The 18098-nt window shown below is 35.2% G+C and overlaps 1 protein-coding gene across 7 annotated transcripts in view; it reads right to left on the bottom strand.

The window, feature by feature from the left end:
• The window catches only part of SLC38A9 (solute carrier family 38 member 9), a 91110-nt gene that overhangs the window by 56158 nt on the left and 16854 nt on the right, over positions 1 to 18098 (bottom strand). The gene's annotated exons all lie outside the window — the stretch shown is intronic.

The following is an 18098-nucleotide window of genomic DNA, read 5'->3' as shown; positions in this document are numbered from 1 at the left end:
GCCAACATTACTTCCTATGATAAACACAATTCCTATTTCTTGGTTCATGTACTAAGGATTAGTGATCTCAACCAACTCCCTTATGAAACTTATCCAAAGTACTATCAAATGGAACATCAAGACACTAGAGATATTTTGTCTCATTCTACTTTTCTTAGATTTCAGTAACATACCATTACATTACTATTTATATGCAATGTTTTCTCCTCATAACTGTGTCCCAATCAACCATAGATTCTGGTTTTCAACCATCATGTTCAGTCATTAACCCATTCAGTTCCTTACTGAAACTCTCTCCATTTGCTTTCTTTCCAGCAATAAACTACTTTAAATGGAAAGATCTGCAGGGGTGCATGAAATGACTGTATTCCTCAGATCCCTCGAAGTTACAAATGAATTGTCTCCCAAACTGTATATAATTTGCTATTTCAGATTGTACACAGATCCAAAATAATAAAGGGGAAAAAAAGCCAAGAGATTTATCACTGGTTCCCTGTAAGTCTTCTACATTTATAGTTCTGAAATAAGATTAAAATTTCTTAAAGTATGGTAACCATTTTTGGAGACACTGTTAATCTAATCTTGCGGGAAGCACTTGAAAAACCAAGTGACTGGAATTTTAGTTTATGCAATTTTTCCAAATAACTCTGTAATATTAGAGAAGTTAAATTTACCCTAGTCTCTCTAGTTAGCATACAGTATCTTTGAATCTTTTGTTTATTATTTCCTCCCCACCATAGCACCTAAATATGGTGGGTACTTTCTAGTTCAATTCAAAAAACATCTAAGAGCATTTCCTAGAGCAAATAAGTAGATATAGAGATCAATATGATATATTATCTATAGTAAGCATATATTTGCTAAATGAAATCAGTGATGTCAATAAATCTCAAGGGGATACACCGAAAACAAGAGTCAGAGGCCAAATAAACTATCCTTACTTATAAATTTGGTAGCCTGAGATAATTACCACTCTTTTGAAGGCATTAGGTGTTCTAAATAATTTACATCTCTACTGTAGCACTCAGTAGTATTAAAAAAAAGCAATATAAAAACATTTATGTCTGGGAGACAGTGAGGGGTCACATTCTACAGGACATTCCCTTCTTGTTTTGTAAGAGTGATATCCCACAAAATTAAAAAACAAACTACAGCTTTAAGGCCAACATAAAGCAGAGCTTTAAGCTAATCAATGATAACTAATAGAGACTAATAAGTATGACATTGACAGAAAGAGATGAGAATGTTCTACTCGTAGCTTATTACTCTGAAAATTCAATGGTATTAATATTTAATACCAAGCACTAAGTTGGCTTGAAGGCCTGTTAAAAAGTAGTCCAGGAAGTGTTCCAATTTCTTGGCTCCTGGCCTCTTACAGAAGTGTTAACTGTACCAGTTTAGTTGGCTTGGGTACTCAGAGAGCAGAATGACTCTGAAAGTTGTTCAACAGTTTTCATCAAGATGCTGAGTGCCTGTTCAAACAAATATTTTGGAATCTTTTCAATGCAGAGTCTTTTTAAAAATATACAACTCAGCATATTTTAACTGAATTATTAGAAACATATGCTAAAGCTTCATCTGAGAAAGCAAAAAATATGAATTATATTTCTAAATTGAACTTTTGTTGGATTTGAAAACACTTTTAAAATTGAAACTATACTGAGAATATTCAGAATAAAACATTTTTTGAAACTTTTTCTTTTGAACAGTTTCACATGAATGCTCCCTATCAATGGTACTTCTCATTTGAAATGCAGCTCAACTGTGTCACACTGGAAAGAAATTATAATATTTCATGCACAAGTTATGTTTATCTCACCTTAAAAATATTTATGGTCATGCTACAGAAAAAAAAATGTTTTTAACATTCAGCAAAATTTTAAAAATATTTACAAATGTGACTCAAAACCCTGTATTTTCATTTAATACACTTATAAACAAAGAAACCTTATTTTTACCTAACACCTTTTCTAGGTTCCACTCCTTAAATTCCTTAAAAATTTTTGGCTTTTAAATCTGTCTCCACCCTTCTACTGACCAGTTACGCTTCTCTGAAATTTACTAACAATTCCATGACTCTTAAGAAGGTTCATTCTCACAATGAAGACTCTTGATTTAAAACTATTTCTTTATTCACATCTCTATGGAAGATGAAACTCTCAAACACCTACCAAATTGGAACTGTTTGTTAGAAAATGAAAAGAGAATCAACTATTCACAAAAACCCCATGCAAATAAACATTCAAAATAATGAACCCACTGTACTTGTTTCTACCTGTTTGGTAAAACACTGTATGCTGGGCAGCTTTTCAATAAAGAAGACACAAAAGAAGTTAATCAAGCCATTGTGCCTAGATATTTGCTGCTACAAGAAAAATATTGGTAATTTCTGGCTTATAGACACATTTCTTGCTTCCTCTGATGCCTAAATAACATTCTCTTTCACAAAAACCCTGCCCTATGCTCCAACTTTACTCAATGTCTCCTATTAGGGAAATTAAAATGGAGGAAGTCTTGTTCAGACTTCAGAAGCAGGAGAGCAGGCCTCTGACCCGCTTCTGACCTGCCTGGGTACTGCCCGGATTCCATGCCTGCCTGCAAACACAGCAAGTCAGGCGGCGCTTTAGATAAGAGAGCAGGTTTCGAAATTCTTGAGCCCCTGGAGGTCTGGCCAACACCCTGGGGTCTAGCAAAATTCTGTGACTCACGAGGTGAAACAAACAGCATTGTAAAAGTTAAAAAAAGTCAGAGCTGCATTTTTGTGTCTGGAATTATAAGTGGGAGCCCTTGAAACTGCAATCTGAAGTCTCACTCGTGGTTGGATGCACTGCCTGGGACCTTTTCCCAATTGGGACTCCAGATTGCTGTTAATGAGGGACTTCCCAGCACTGTTTAAGTCTGGAGGTTGGCTGGCCTAATTTGGTGCTGTATATGCTTCTACTTTTCTCTGTTGTTTCTATTTCTCTTCTTTTAATGACTGTATGTTGAAATTAAGTCAAATAATCCCCTATTAACTATTGAAATTGTGTGTGATGAGTGGTTTCTTTGTCAACAAATCCTTTGAACCTAAAAGGAAAGTAAAAATTTCGGCAAAACATCTCCAAAGGATGAGCCTATATAAGCTCTTCTCTTTTTATTAGGGTTAATTACTTTATCGGTTCTCTAGTTTATGAAATATTGTTAAGTGCCAACAAAGTATTAAGCACTGTGTTAAATATTAAATGATCAACAGGACATAGAGCCTCAAGGATCATAGTCTACTGGAGAAGATAGGTAAGTAAGCAATTTCAGTTCAGAGAGGAAAAATAGAAAAAGAGAGAAAGTGATTATGAGCAATAATAGGAGCAAAAAGGTTGTGTGATGCTGGGTACGTGCAGAGTACATAGAAGGGGAAACTAAATCATGTCTGGCAGACCACAAGACAACTATTGTTGAAGTGAATCTGAAAAGATACAAAGGAGTTAATCAAGGATGAGGAAAAGAAAAAAAATTGTGCTTTAAAGAATGGAAAAGTATGTAGAAAGAACCCAGAAAGGGAGCAGGATAAAGGTTTTACAACTACAAGTAGTAAGAAGAGAAGTAGTAAGAGATGAGGGAAACCTGGGTTAGTACCTGGAGGACTTCACATGCCAATAGACATAATCCTAAAGGGACAAATTCTCAGTCTTCTTAGTTGATTCCTTCTCAAACCCCCAATCCTTAAATGTCAGGGTAATCCAGAGTTTAATCCATTTTCTCTTCTCTATCTACACTCAGCCTCTTGGTGGACTCATTTAGTCCCATAACTTCAAATATAATGTGCATGCTGATGGCACTCCAACTATTATCTCCAGCCTTAACTCCCGATTCACATATCATAACTGCTCTCTGCTACCCCTCTACCACCCCATCTCTAGGATTTGTGTACCACACTAACCCCAGTACCTTCCTCACCATTCCTGACACACTGAAAGCATGTATCTACTTTAGGACCTTTGTTATTACTTTAAACAAAGGCGCTGAAGGCCTTTCTCCTAAATGTTTTCATGGCTTGCTTCTTTACTTCTTTCAAGTCCTTCCTCAAGGTCCCCTTTCTCAATGAGACATTTGGTTATCCTTGTCACCCTACCTAAAATTTCAACTTCTCTTCTCCATCCCTGTCATTTCTTATACACCATCTCTGCTTTTCTGCCTTACATTTTCTCTCTAGCATTTATACTATCTAGCATAATATGTACTTTTTATTTACTACTGATTACCTCTAATAAATAAAAGCTTCATGAAAGCAGGGATTTTTGTCAGTTTGGTCACTACTCTATTCCCAGGGCCTAGAACAGTACCTGGCATATCATAGGAGCCCAATAAAATACAGTGAATAAATACATTTTGAAATCACTTTAGAAATATAGAAGTTGGAAAAAATACCACAAAGATTTCCCATATACACTTCATGCAGGTAAACCCCCAATGATGACGTCTTATATAACCACAGTATGATCATCAAAACCTATATTGCTTTTATAATCAGAAAAAAAGTTAATCAAAAATCATGAAGATAACATTTTTAACTTTTCTTTAGTTTAAAAAAATTTTAAATAAATTCCTGGGGGAGAAATGATGGAGGGAATAATCAAAGTATCAAAAGCTATAAAAAATGAGAAGCAGCAACCTAAAGGAAAATCAATTTAGTATGGTATCCTCAAGCAAATTAAAGACTTTTCAGGGTTAGAGAATGATTGTGTCAAGTGCTACTGCTAAGTCAAATGAGATGAGGACTAGTCTATGAAATGACCACTGGTAACCTGCATGTGAGCAGTTTTGGCGGAGTAGTTAGAGCAAAATCCTGAATGAACTGGGTTCAAGAGAAAAATTTGGTATGGTGAGTACAAATAATCCTTGCAAAGAGTTTTCTGTAAAGAGGAATGAGAGCAATGAAGTAGTAGCTGAAGAGGTAAGTGTAAATACTATAGGAAAATGCTTTAAAAGCATAGAAAATATAAAAATCACCTATAATCCCACAACTGGTTATCATTAATAACACTTTACCAACTTCCACTTCATGGAAAAAATATAATGACACAGCATAATATGTTCATCAGAATGGTAAAATTTAACAATCTCACAATATCAAGTAATAGTAGGAGGCAGAACAATGGAAACTCTACTGGGAATATAAGCTGGTATAACCCCTGTGGAAAATAGTCTGGCACTATCTAGGGAAGTTGAATATGAAAGTGAAAGTGAAGTCGCTCAGTCGTGTCCAACTCTCTGCGACCCCGTGGACTGTAGCCCACCAGGCTCCTCTGTCCACGGGATTCTCCAGGCAAGAGTACTGGAGTGGGTTGCCATTTCCTTCTCCAGGGGATTTTCCTGACCCAGGGATTGGACCCAGGTCTCCTGCATTGCAGGCAGATGCTTTAACCTCTGAGCCACCTGGGAAGCTGAAGTTGAATATACATATACACTGCTGCTACTGCTAAGTTGCTTCAGTCGTGTCCGACTCTGTGCGACCCTATATACACTACTACCCATCAAATTTACTCCCTGGGATATATCCTAGAAGAGTTCTCATATATATATACCAGGAGACACATAGAATAATGTCATTCTTTGTAAAAGTCCCACAATGGAAATATCCCAAATGTTCAAAAGTAGAATGAATAAATAAACTGCAGATACTTATAGAATAAAATGCTAGAAACCACTGACAATGAAAGTAGTTATGTACCACTTGGATGAAAACTATAATGCTCAACAAAAGTCACAAAAGAATATACACAGTAGGATCCCATTTACATGAGATGCAAAAACAGGTAAAACTGAATTCAGTATTTAGGGATACATAGACAATAAATAATAAAGAAAAGCAGGAAAATGATCACATAAATGTCATGAGAGTGACTACCTATAGGGAGGCAGAGGGATGTGTTTGGTGAAAGACACCTTCAAAATAGCTTTAAAACAGCTGCTGTGCAGCTAATTTCTAGACTTTGCTGTTGGTTGGATGGGTGTGGGTTTTATGAATTTTTAAATTGTACATATGTACCATACACTCTTCTGTATACTGTATATAACATATGATTAAAAAGAACTTTAAAAACAGATCTTAAAGTAACATATTCTTTCAAAATTCAGTAATGAGATCAAGAGGGACCCAAAAATTCTTGTGTACCATACAGAAATTTGCTGGTTATCTTGTGGCAAAGTATCTTAAAGATTTGTTAAACTTAAGTACGAATTAGCTACCTTTTTTCTGTACAAGACAATTGTTCCAAATTTGTTGACCTCTTCTATGATGACTTGTGGCTGTCAAGAGTATGCTACATAGGTACCCAGAAGGTATCCAAAACTAAAATAACTCCCCACATACCTAATCTGTCTCCCTTCAAAGTAAAGATATTGTAACAATGACTGAGAAAGAAGTTGCTTTTTGAAAAGTAATTTATTGCCATTCTTGGTGACATTTGGGATTCAGGTTCCCTGACCAGGGATCGAACCTGTGTACCCTGTATTGAGAGCTTGGAGTTTTAACCACTGGTCTATCAGGGAAGTCCCTGAAAAAGCAGTTGCTTTTTAAAAAACTCACATTATACAGAAAATATTCTGATAATGGATGTTTAAAAATGTTTCCATTGTTACATGATTTTATTGTTGAAAATAATGTTTGTCACCAATAAAACTCAAAACTGCAATTTTATAGACATGGATTAAAATTTTTCTAATGTTTAAGAACTTCCAAAGAATTTAAATGGTCTTTGTAGATGTTATTAACCACACAGAAAAATCAAAGTAAAAATTGTAATAATGAAGCAAATGACAATACCAGTATCTAGGTATTAATTCTGTATAATACTAAGTATTAATACTAATATCTTCACTAAAAAGTATTCAGAGTATAAAATGGCTAAAAGTCAGTGACATTAAACATTCAATTTACTTCAAACATGAAAATTTACATTTTGCATAAAACAGTATAAAAAACATTATAAAGTTATGATTCCAATGTAAATTATTAGATCTGAGTGTATCTAACGATTCTTCCTCCTTTGTATCCTTCTCATCAGAGTACCTTCCAAATGGATACCCCTGAAGTATTTAGCTCCCCTCTAATGTACTTTCAGACCCGTGAGGTAGCTCCTCCATTCTGGCCAAGAAGCTACTGGCTTGTAACAGTTTTGATTTTAATTCCAGTTAACCTGAGAAGGATGATTCTGTTAATTTCTCCCTCCCCTCAGGAAAGAGATTAGCTGCTTTCTGAAGGCTCTCTCTAAACCAGTGTGTTTTTTTTCATTTTTTTCTGAAGGAGAGGAGAGGTGGGAGGATAGACTGGAGAGAGAACCAAGAAAGGTGAATAATGCTACCGGCTGTTTCCAAGTTAACAGTATTAAACCAATAAAAACAGGAGTATATGGGGCCTTAAAAATATTAGTAACAAGGAATACCAGAATACACAAACTAGCACAGCAGTCACTAAACGTGAGTGAGTCATATTGAGAAGGATAAAAATTTACCAGGCAAATTTCAACAAAAACTTCCATATATTATTGTAGGATGAGCAGAAATGAATTTCAAATTATCTTGAATTACTATTGTGGCAAGGTGTTAGAAGATTTTCAAAAATAATAAAGCATATTCTATTGTTATTGTTAATATTATAAAGTAAAAATAAAAGTTTTAATGTACTGTTAAATAAAATTTAAAGTTAATTCTACTGGGATTCCCTGATAGCTCAGTTGGTAAAGAATCTGCCTGCAATGCAGAAGACCTGAGTTCGACCCCTGGGTTGGGAAGATCCCCTGGAGAAGGGAAAGGCTACCCACTCAGTATTCTGGCCTGGAGAATTCCATGGACTGTATATTCATGGGGTCACAAAGAATCAGATACAACTGAGTGACTTTCACTTCTTCAAAGTTAATTCTATCAAGATCATTACATAATTTTTAAATTTCTATTTTTGTGTTTTATAATATACATAATACGGAAGTACACATACAAAAAAATAAAAAATGAAACAAAAAGAAAAAAAAGTACATATACACACAAATATATATAGTTCCAATTTTTCAGCTTTTTTTTTTTAACTGATAAGGATGGTATGATAAAAAAGTAAATGCTGATAAATACCTGGCTGGAAGAGAAATAAAATTTCTAGTTTCAAAGCCTAATTACTCCCCATTAAAAAAGAAAAAAAGCAGGGGAAAAGAAAATTGCCAGGCCAGAATTTTAACTAAAATTTCCTCATAAGCTGGAAATGTAATGAAATATTTCAGTAAGTATATATATTGAGACAAGTCTTATTTTTGATATATACTTATGATTCTTCAGATGAACACTAGAATTGCTTTCTTCATTACCTTAATTGTTACCTAGTAATTGAAAACACAAAAAATTCATCTACTCTTTAAACAGATTACCAGAGAAAAAGAGCCTTGCTCTTATTCCTCTTCCATAACTTAAGAAAGGAATACTAAGGAGATCAAACCAGTCAATCCTAAAAGAAATCAACCCTGAATATTAATTGGAAGGACTGATGCTGAAGCTCCAATACTTTGGCTGCCTGATGCAAAGAGCCGACTCACTAGAAAAGACCCTGATGCTGGGAAAGATTGAAGGCAGGAGAAGAAAGCAACAGAGGATGAGATGGTTGGAAAGCATCACCGACTCAATGAACATGAATTTAAACAAACTCCAGGACCATAGTGAAGGTCAGGGAAGCCTGGTGTACTACAGTTCATGGGGTCCCAAAGAGTCAGACACAACTTAGCAAATGAATAAAAACAACTTATCAAGCTTTAGAAATCTTTATCATGACCCTCAAGAAAGGTAAATGGGGACTTCCCTGGGGATCCAGTGGCTAAGGGCTGCATGCTCCCAGTGCAGGGGGTTTGATCTCTGATCAGGGAACTACATGTGTGGGATCCCACACACTTGCAACTAGAAGTTCGGATGCCACAATTGAAGATCTTGCATGATTCAACTAAAACCTGGTGGAGCCAAATAAGATTAAAAAAAAAGGTAAAAAGACACTAGAAACAAATGGTCTACACAAACTGGCCTTCAACCCAAATGGCAAACACTGTAGTAGCCTGACCAGAATCCACTGTTGGTTGTATGCCATGTTACTTAGCAAACCACTCCCAAAATAACCGAACAGTCTGATAAGGCAACAGTCCAACATGAAATCTGCTGCCAACTGGCTCTTATCAGCTAATTTTACATATAGGAAAGTTTTATAAACAATTTAGTGAAAAAGAAAATAAACAGTGCTAGAAAGGGGATTCTGACACAGGAACTTCCACGCATAGATGGCAGGAGTATAAAGTTGCACAGCCTTTCTAGATAACAATTTGGCTATATAGTAATATATAAAAAAACCTTAATTCTGCTTTCTATCCTTTTATTCTAATAATTATACTTTTGAGACTCTACTAGAAGAAATCAAAATATGGTATAAATATGGCATGTATAAAGCTGCTAAGCAAAGCATTATTTAAAATAATTAAAATTGTGAACAGCTTAATAGTTAAACATTGTTAAATTATGATATAGTTAAATAAATAATATGCATTTATATAAAATGATATTTAGAAATAATTCTTAATATGGAAAAATGATCATAGCTTTTTGGGGCATTTCAATGATCCTTAAGGATAATTTTTATTGTAAAACTTTTTACAATTCCTTGAAATCTGGTACTTTCCCCTTACTTATTATTCTTAGCCTCAGTCATAATCCCTAGAATTTATGGCTAAATTATCTAAGCTAAAACCCTTAGATGACCTTGCTAAAGAACTCTAGATTTGCTGCAGAGGCCTAAGGTTCAGGGAGAGGCTGGAGACTGTTTAATTATCTAAAAGGCTCATTTGATTAGAACAACTATTAGAAGCAACTGTGAGGGTGGAGAGAAATTAAGGTGAGTGGACCTTACTTTTTTAACTTCTCCAGAAGCAAGATAAGAGGTATCCTAGGGGTCACAGCAACAGAAGTACCAGTCCCTACAGTTGCTTACACCTAAGTCCAGTCCCTCCTTGCAGACCAGAGGTTGGTAGTTACAGCCAGATAGGACAAGTCTGGCCCATGGTCTGTTTTTATTTTTATCAGAACACAGCAAGGCCCATGCAGTTACGTGTTGTCTATGGCTGTTTTCATTCTACAATGGCAAAATTGAGTGCATATACATATATTATTATATATACATATATAATATACATATATATAAATACATATAAAATATTTATAACCTCTCTTTTACTTTTGCTGAGTGTCTATCTCCTTCCCCAGGGTGTCTAGCACCAAAAGGAGCTTAGTGAATGTTTACTGACAAAAGGAAGAGATAGAACAAAAGAAAGGGAGGAAGGAAGTAGAGAGCAAGGGACAGAAGCAGAGAAGGAGAAAAAACAGGTAGGCAGGCAGACAACTAAGGAATATTTTGCAGAAGTAACAACAACAAGTAATAAAAATTTAAATTGAAAAAGTTAAAAAAATTAAAATTGTATATAGTATATGATCTCATTAAAACATCATTGAAAAGGATAGGAGAAAATATACTAAAATGCTTCAACAACACTTGCCTCTGTATGACGGGCTTATGTTTCTTTATGCTTTTGTCTTTTTCCAGAACCTTCTCCATACAAGAACAAAACAAAATCTACTCTTAGAGAAAAAAGATAAATTTATCATCCTATAGAAGTACAGTTGACTTAAACACTGTTTGTAAGAAAGTGGGTTTTTCACTTTGTATATACTATTTTTATCCTAAATTATAGGAATGCTATATTTTCTGGATAAGCTTTTTTTTAATAAAAGTCATACACTGTTTATATTGAGGATAATACAGATGTTATATAAGAAAATAAAAATCACCCATTAGAAATAACCAGTTAACAGTCTAGTATATTTTCAGATAAGTATAGACCCACATACATGCACTCTGCACTCAGCTGCGCAGAAACATGAAATTAGTTTTACTTGCTTTTGAGCTTTACATAAAGTGTAATAACACAATGTGTGTTTTTCTGTTTAGCTTCTTTCGCCAACATTATCTTTCTGAGGTTCATCCATATTCTTGTTTGCAGCTGTAGATTGTTCATTTTTATAAATGTGTAATATTCCATTACATGAAAATATGATTTATTTAACCATAGCCGGTTGGTGGGTATCCAGGTTGTTTCCAGTTTGGCACTCTTATGAATAACTTATAATCTATATTTTTGTACATGTCTCTTGGTGAAATGTTTCTATTGATTACAAATAGTGTATACTAAATGCTAGCAGATAATTACAAACTCTCTTGCAAAGTGATTATACTAATTTACACTTACTCTAGTACTGCATAATCACTCCTATTGTTCTACATCCTTGCCTTGATTTGTTTTCATCATTGACTGATTTCTTACTTTAGGTTACTGTTTTCTGTCTTTTGTTCCCAGATTTTCTATCTGGGCCCTTTTTTTATTCAGCAAACATTTTCTATGAGTTTGGTTCTTTTTTATATTTTTAGCCAGTGCCAAAATTCTCAATCTTATTTCAGTTTCCTTGAACATATTAAACATAGTCTTTAAAAGTCTGTTTCTGATAACTCCATCAGCTGGATCATCTGTCAGTCTTTATTGTATATCCAAGTCTCTAATTTCTAATCATGTTGGTTTATCTTCTCTGCCTAGCTATTTTTAAGTACCTGGCATTGTACTTAATGGAATTTTAGTATACAGAAAATAGTATAAATAAGTTGAAGCCTTAGAATAATATTATTTTCTTTAGAAAGGATGTACATTTGCTTTGGGGAGCCAATTTAAGACACTTAGCAGACCTAGATTACTTTAATTCAATTTTAGGAACTGAGATGAGTTAAAGTTGAGCTACAGTCTCTGAAAGAAGACCATTCTATTTCCAGTTCACTCATATTTCTAGGCTTTTCAACTTGAAGTTTGCAGGGGCCTGCCTACTTTTAGTGAGCACTGAATTCCAATTTTTCTCCCTGTAGCCTTGTAAAGCTGTCAAAATCTCTGTCAATTTAATAGCTTCTCAGCTAATAAACTTAAACTAGAATTGGCAGATACTCGTGAGGAAATGCTGCACTTCCCTTTCTTGGTGCCCTCCTTCTTCGAGATCTAGATCCTACTGTTCTTGTCTTATCAGTTCTCCTATGTCCATAGGCACATTAAAAAAATTGGGGGGTTGGTAAGTTTTTCTAGTTATTCTAAGCAGTTGGTTGGTCCAAATTCCTTAGTCTGCCCTTGTCATAAGCAAAATCTCCCTTGCCCTCTTTAATTAAAAAAAAAGTAATAGATTAACAAGACTTCCCTGGCAGTCTGTCTAGAAGGTCTAGTAGCTAAGACTCCACATTTCCATCGCAGGAAGCACGGGTTTGATTCCTGGCTGGGAACTAAGATCCCACATGCTACATGGCATGGCCAAAGAATTTAAAAATAAGTAAAATAAAAATACTTTATTAAAAATGATAGATTATTAAAATATTAATTCACATACTGTAAAATTTACCCATTAAAATGTATGATTCATTAGTTTTTAGAACATTCATGGAATTGTCTCTCAAGCACCAAAACCAATTTTTTGTTTTTTGGCTATGCCACGTAGAATGTGGGATCTTAGTTCTCCTATCAGGGGCACTACTTGTGCCCCCTGCAGTGGAAGTGTGGAGTCTTAACCACTGGACTGCCAGGGAAGTCCCACCATAATCAATTTTAGAACTTTTCATCACTCCAAAAAGAAGTTCCATTATTTCCTCTCGCCAGTATCTGCAACCATTAGTCTGCTTTCTGTCTCTATTGCCTTTACATAATATAGATAGTTCATATAAATTGAATCATATATGTTTTTTGTGTGTGTGTGGCCTTTTATATAACATGTTTTCAAGGTTCATACATATTGTAGCATATATTGACACTTTAATCCTTTTTTTATGGTCAAATAATATTATGTTGTATGAATATACTACATTTGGTTTATACATATATCAACTGATGGATATTTGGATTGCTTCCACTTTTGGCTATTATAAATGTTATGGACATTTCTTTACATTTGTTTGGACATATGTTTCAATTCTCTTGGGTATATACCTAGGTGTAGAATTGTTAAGTCAAATGATAATCCTATATTTAACATTTCTAGGAATTATCACACTGTTTTCAAAAGTGGCTATACCAGTTGCAAAAGAAGTCATGGGTATGAAATGAATAGTATGGGAAACAAAGTCAGTGTAGTATCTTTGTATGGTGACAGATCATAACTAAGCTTATTGAAGTGATCATTTTAAAATGCACAGAAATGTCAAATCACTATGCTGTATAAGAGGAACGAACTGCGTTACAGGTCAATTATACTTCAAAAACAAACAAATTCATAGAAATAAAGACTGAATAGAAATAAAGACTCTACCAGAGGCAGGGTAGAGGAGGAATGGAAGAAGACAGGCAGTGAAAACATAAACTTTCAGTTACAAAATAAATACGTACTAGGAATATAATGCACAACATGATAAATACAGTTAATACTGCTGTATGTTATATATGAAAGTTGTTAAGAGAGTAAATCCTAAGAGTTCTCATTATAAGGAAAAATATTTTTTTCTGTTTTTAAATTTTTGTATCTACATGAGATGATGGATGTATCCTAAATTTATTGTGATAATCATTTCATTATGTAAGTCAAATCATTATGATGTACAGCTTAAACTTATAAAGTGCTGGATGTCAATTATATCTCAATAAAACTGGAAGGAATAATGAGTAGCTATATCATGTTTCAATTCCACTAGCAATGTTTAAGGATCATGCCCTCTTTTTAAGCAATTATTTTTAACACCCAAATTTACTAGCCTTAATAAAACAGACCAATTATGCCTCAATAATGCTGAAATAAAATAGAAAATATTTATAAAAAGTATTCTCTAACCATAATAAGTGAAGTGAAGTTGCTCAGTCGTGTCCGACTCTTTGTGATCCCATGGACTGTAGCCTACCAGGCTTCTCCATCCATGGGATTTTTCAGGCAAGAGTACTGGAGTGGGTTGCCATTTCCTTCTCCAGGGGATCTTCCTGACCCAGGGATCGAACCCAGGTCTCCCACATTGTAGGCAGACACTTTAGCCTCTGAGCCAACTATAATAAAGGAGAAACAAAATGAAAGTAACATACTAAAGTAATAACAATTTTAATATATAAGAGCTAGGGCATAACAACACTCAAAGACAGGATGAAGCCCAATGGCTATATCAATTTATAATAAATAAGCCAGGATTTAAGAGAAGATTAGAAGCCATTCTATGGAAGAAGTACAATAAAATAAAAAACCAGAGGCATTGGTAGATATAAAAACTAGTGTTAGAATAAATAACAAGTCAGATATGAATTTGATAAAAGAGAAATAACCTTAATTGAAGTAGTGATACATGCCAAGTTAAATTATAAGCTAACTGAAATAGAAAAAATGAGGAAGTGTGATGATGTTGCAAATGAATCAAACTTTTTAAATAAGTGCAATGGCATCCCACTCCAGTACTCTTGCCTGGAAAATCCCATGGACGGAGGAGCCTTGGTAGGCTGCAGTCCATGGGTTCGCTAAGGATCGGACACAACTCAGCGACTTCACTTTCACTTTTCACTTTCATGCATTGGAGAAGGAAATGGCAACCCACTCCAGTGTTCTTGCCTGGAGAATCCCAGGGACGGGGGAGCCTGGCGGGCTGCCGTCCATGGGGTTGCACAGAGTCGGACACGACTGAAGTGACTTAGCATAGCAGAGCATAGCATAGCACCAAAGTAATTTTCTATGTCACTTTATAGAAAAGTATTTCTTAGCTTGAAATGTTGTGGCATTCACTTATCTCTTAATATTTAAAAGTCCTTAGAAACTATACTTGGGGACAAAGGAATACAGGATAGATTACAAGATGAAATCTTAAAACAAGAAGCCATAGGAAAATTATATAGTAGATTTTTGGAGACAATTTGAGATTAAGACTAAAACATAACAGGCAAGACAAAGATACATAATCTCAGTATGTTTCTTTTATATCAATTCCTAATCTTTGGGCTACAGTCATCCATTAGGCTTTTGACAAGATCCCTAAATTTCATGAGCCTCCAACTTAAAATATTTGATTTTGTCTGTTTGTTAAAAGGAGCTTTAATTTTCTTTAATAAGAAAATTGAATGAGTTTGCAATGGGTTTCATCGCTTTTGCAGTAATGATATAATTACTTATGAAAGGAAAATCCAAATGGAGTTGGTGTTGCTGAGAGTTTTCTGAAAGGGAGCCAGGAAGCCATTAAGGAAGTATGAGTTATGCAAGTCTCAGCCTGGATGGAGTCTGACCTTTTGACCTGATAAGCAAGTTATTTAGAACATCTGCCAGAAACTCAAGATACTTATCAGACCCTTACCCTAAAATAACCAGTAATTTACATCTAGGACCCCTATCCTAAAACAACTTGTGATTCCTTAAGGATGAATAACAATTCTTTCCAGGCAAGTATTAACAATCTCATGGCTTTCTGTCTTTAAAGCCCCTTACTCTTTTTCTCAGAACACTCTTTCAGGATTACCCAAATCTGTGTCTCCTGAATTATAATTTTAAGACACTCCCCCCCTCCACTCCCACCCCCTCCGCCACCGCCATAAACTCTTTTCTTATTTGCAGCCCACTACACTTTTTTTTGGAGGGGTTGATACACTAAAATCCTTTTCACCTATATACTTGGAGGTGTTATTACACTAAGTAGAACTGAGTAGACAGAGAAAAATGCTAGGCCAACTCTTCATACCCTTTCCTCTCAACAAAACACGCATGATTGACTGGCCCTAATGAGCACCAGTCACACTCCACTATTAGGCTCCCTCTTTCTTCAGATTTGTCCAAATAATGTTAATGAGGGAAGATGAAAGGGAAGAAAATAAAGAACTAGTTTGCAGGCAAGGGAAGAAACCATCAGATAGGACAGACAGATCGAGGGAAAGAAATGGAAGCACCTCAAGAAAGCAAATATAAATGCAAAAGGACAGTTAAGCAAAGACATCTGGAAAGACTGGCAGAAGTAAAAGAACCTATGAACTAGAGAGAATAAAAAGGTTCCAATGAAACTCAAAATAAGATCCCACTCTAACAAAGTCCATAGTTAGATTTAAAGCATCTCTAAATCCATGGCCAGGATTGCCCTCTTTAAGCATTTAGCAAAAAGAGTTCCATTGGAGAAAAATAATGGTGGAAAGTAGGGAGAAGAGAGGTGAGAGAAGATTCAAGACGGAAAGAAAAGAAGAGAGGCAAGAAGAAGGGAGAAAGGAGGAAGGAGAGGGAAGGGAACAAAAGATATAATATACAATCAGCAAATTGGTCCTCAGCTCCAGGGCACTGATACATGGGCATGGTCAAGGGCCCTGGTCCTGCCTATTTAACATGGATGGCAAGTTCCTCAAAATTCAATTACACAGCTCTGGAAACCAACACTCCTGGAAAAACCACTTTACTAGATCTGTATAAATCCCCAACTATGAACAACTGAGCCTCAATAATCAAATAATCACTTCCAATCACTGTTGTTGGCCTAGGACACATTAATAGATAAACTCTTCACTTTGTTATGTGCTTGCTCGCTCTCACTCAGTAGCTCTCTCTCTCTCGGACCACAGATAACAAACAAAGTCAATTCAGGTTGCTATCGACAGTATTAATGACAGATGACAGTGAGAGAGGCCAGTTTGCACATTGGCAGACAAATAAACACTTTAAAAAAATAAGGGCCATAAGCATGCTTGGTATCTTTGAAGAGCACCCAGAATACTGCCTATTTTAAATATCTACCTCTACCCCACTGGCTTGCCAGAGTCCTTGAAATGTTATTAGAAAAATCTAATCCTTAGGTTAGGCTTTTATATTTCTAGAATTCTCCTTATTAAAATGCAAATAGTCATGAAAAAGTAATAGACTAGGTCTTTGACACATCAGATTGCTTGCCATCATAACATTAAACAGACAACAGAGCTGGCACCAATAGGATAGATAAGCATTAGTGAATAAGGGGAGGAAGAAAAAGTACAATTTACAACGTATTGTCTAGAGGGAATTTTTGAGTGAATTCCCTGAGAAAAACTGGGCACACAGACATGAGTAAGAAAGCTCTAGGTCCTGGGAGAAATGGAAGAGGAAACAGAGTTTGAGAAAACTGAAAAAGGGAAGTTCAAATTCCCAATTTGGTTTCAGGCTGGCTGGGAGGGTCAACTCCCAAAGGTTATAATCCCAGAGAAGTAGCTGAGCATGAAGCAATCCTGAATACCAGCTCTAATATCTGGTTACCAGAAAGTCTGGGAAAAGCAGCAAAACAAACTCTAAGGCCAGTGACTCCCAATGGCATATATCAAATACAGTATAGGAGATTTCTAAACCTCTCTGTCCCCCTACCCACATTCTTCACCCCAAACCAGGTGAAAAACATAAGGGAGGGGAGGGGTGGAGAGGCATGCAGAGAGATATGTGGATTTGTGTAATTTGCAAAAATTCTCCAAATGATCCAAATGCTTATGATATGTATGGTTCCTCTACAGTGACAAGCTCCTTCATCTATCTAAGTCTAATCAGATCCCCAGTCCACCAAAATGATAAGCAGGTCCAACACACTTTCAGTCCCAAACATTTCTTAAAATTTTTATGTTTGAACTAGAACATGATTTTGATTGCCACCTAGTGGAAGAGACAGAGTCAACCACAAATTAAACTGAGAATAAGCAATCTAAAAGTATCAAATGTTATTTTTTATATTCTAACAGCTGAAGACAGTTTCCCAAAGTGTGGCTATACGAAAGATGATTTTAGGTAGCACAAGGATAAATGCTATTTTAACTCCTTTGTATTTACTGCAATGTATACTAGAAAAAAGTATAAACGATACTTCATCATTTCACAAATATGTGAAGATAAGGCTAAATTAACATTAATTTTTTCAAAGTAAATAAATTAAAAAATACAGTATATCTGAAATTTATGTATATAAAATGAAATAACCCACATTTTAGTAGAAATAACAATATTTTAAGATATTCCTGTTTTTTTCCCCCATCAAATAAGTTCCTGAAATTATTTCACAAGAAAATTAGCATTCAGTA

This window comes from Bubalus bubalis, chromosome 19, assembly GCF_019923935.1.
Source record: "Bubalus bubalis isolate 160015118507 breed Murrah chromosome 19, NDDB_SH_1, whole genome shotgun sequence".
Classification (NCBI taxonomy): domain Eukaryota; kingdom Metazoa; phylum Chordata; class Mammalia; order Artiodactyla; family Bovidae; genus Bubalus; species Bubalus bubalis.
Note: the sequence above shows the minus strand (reverse complement) of the source record. Positions and strands in the feature narration are given on the sequence as shown.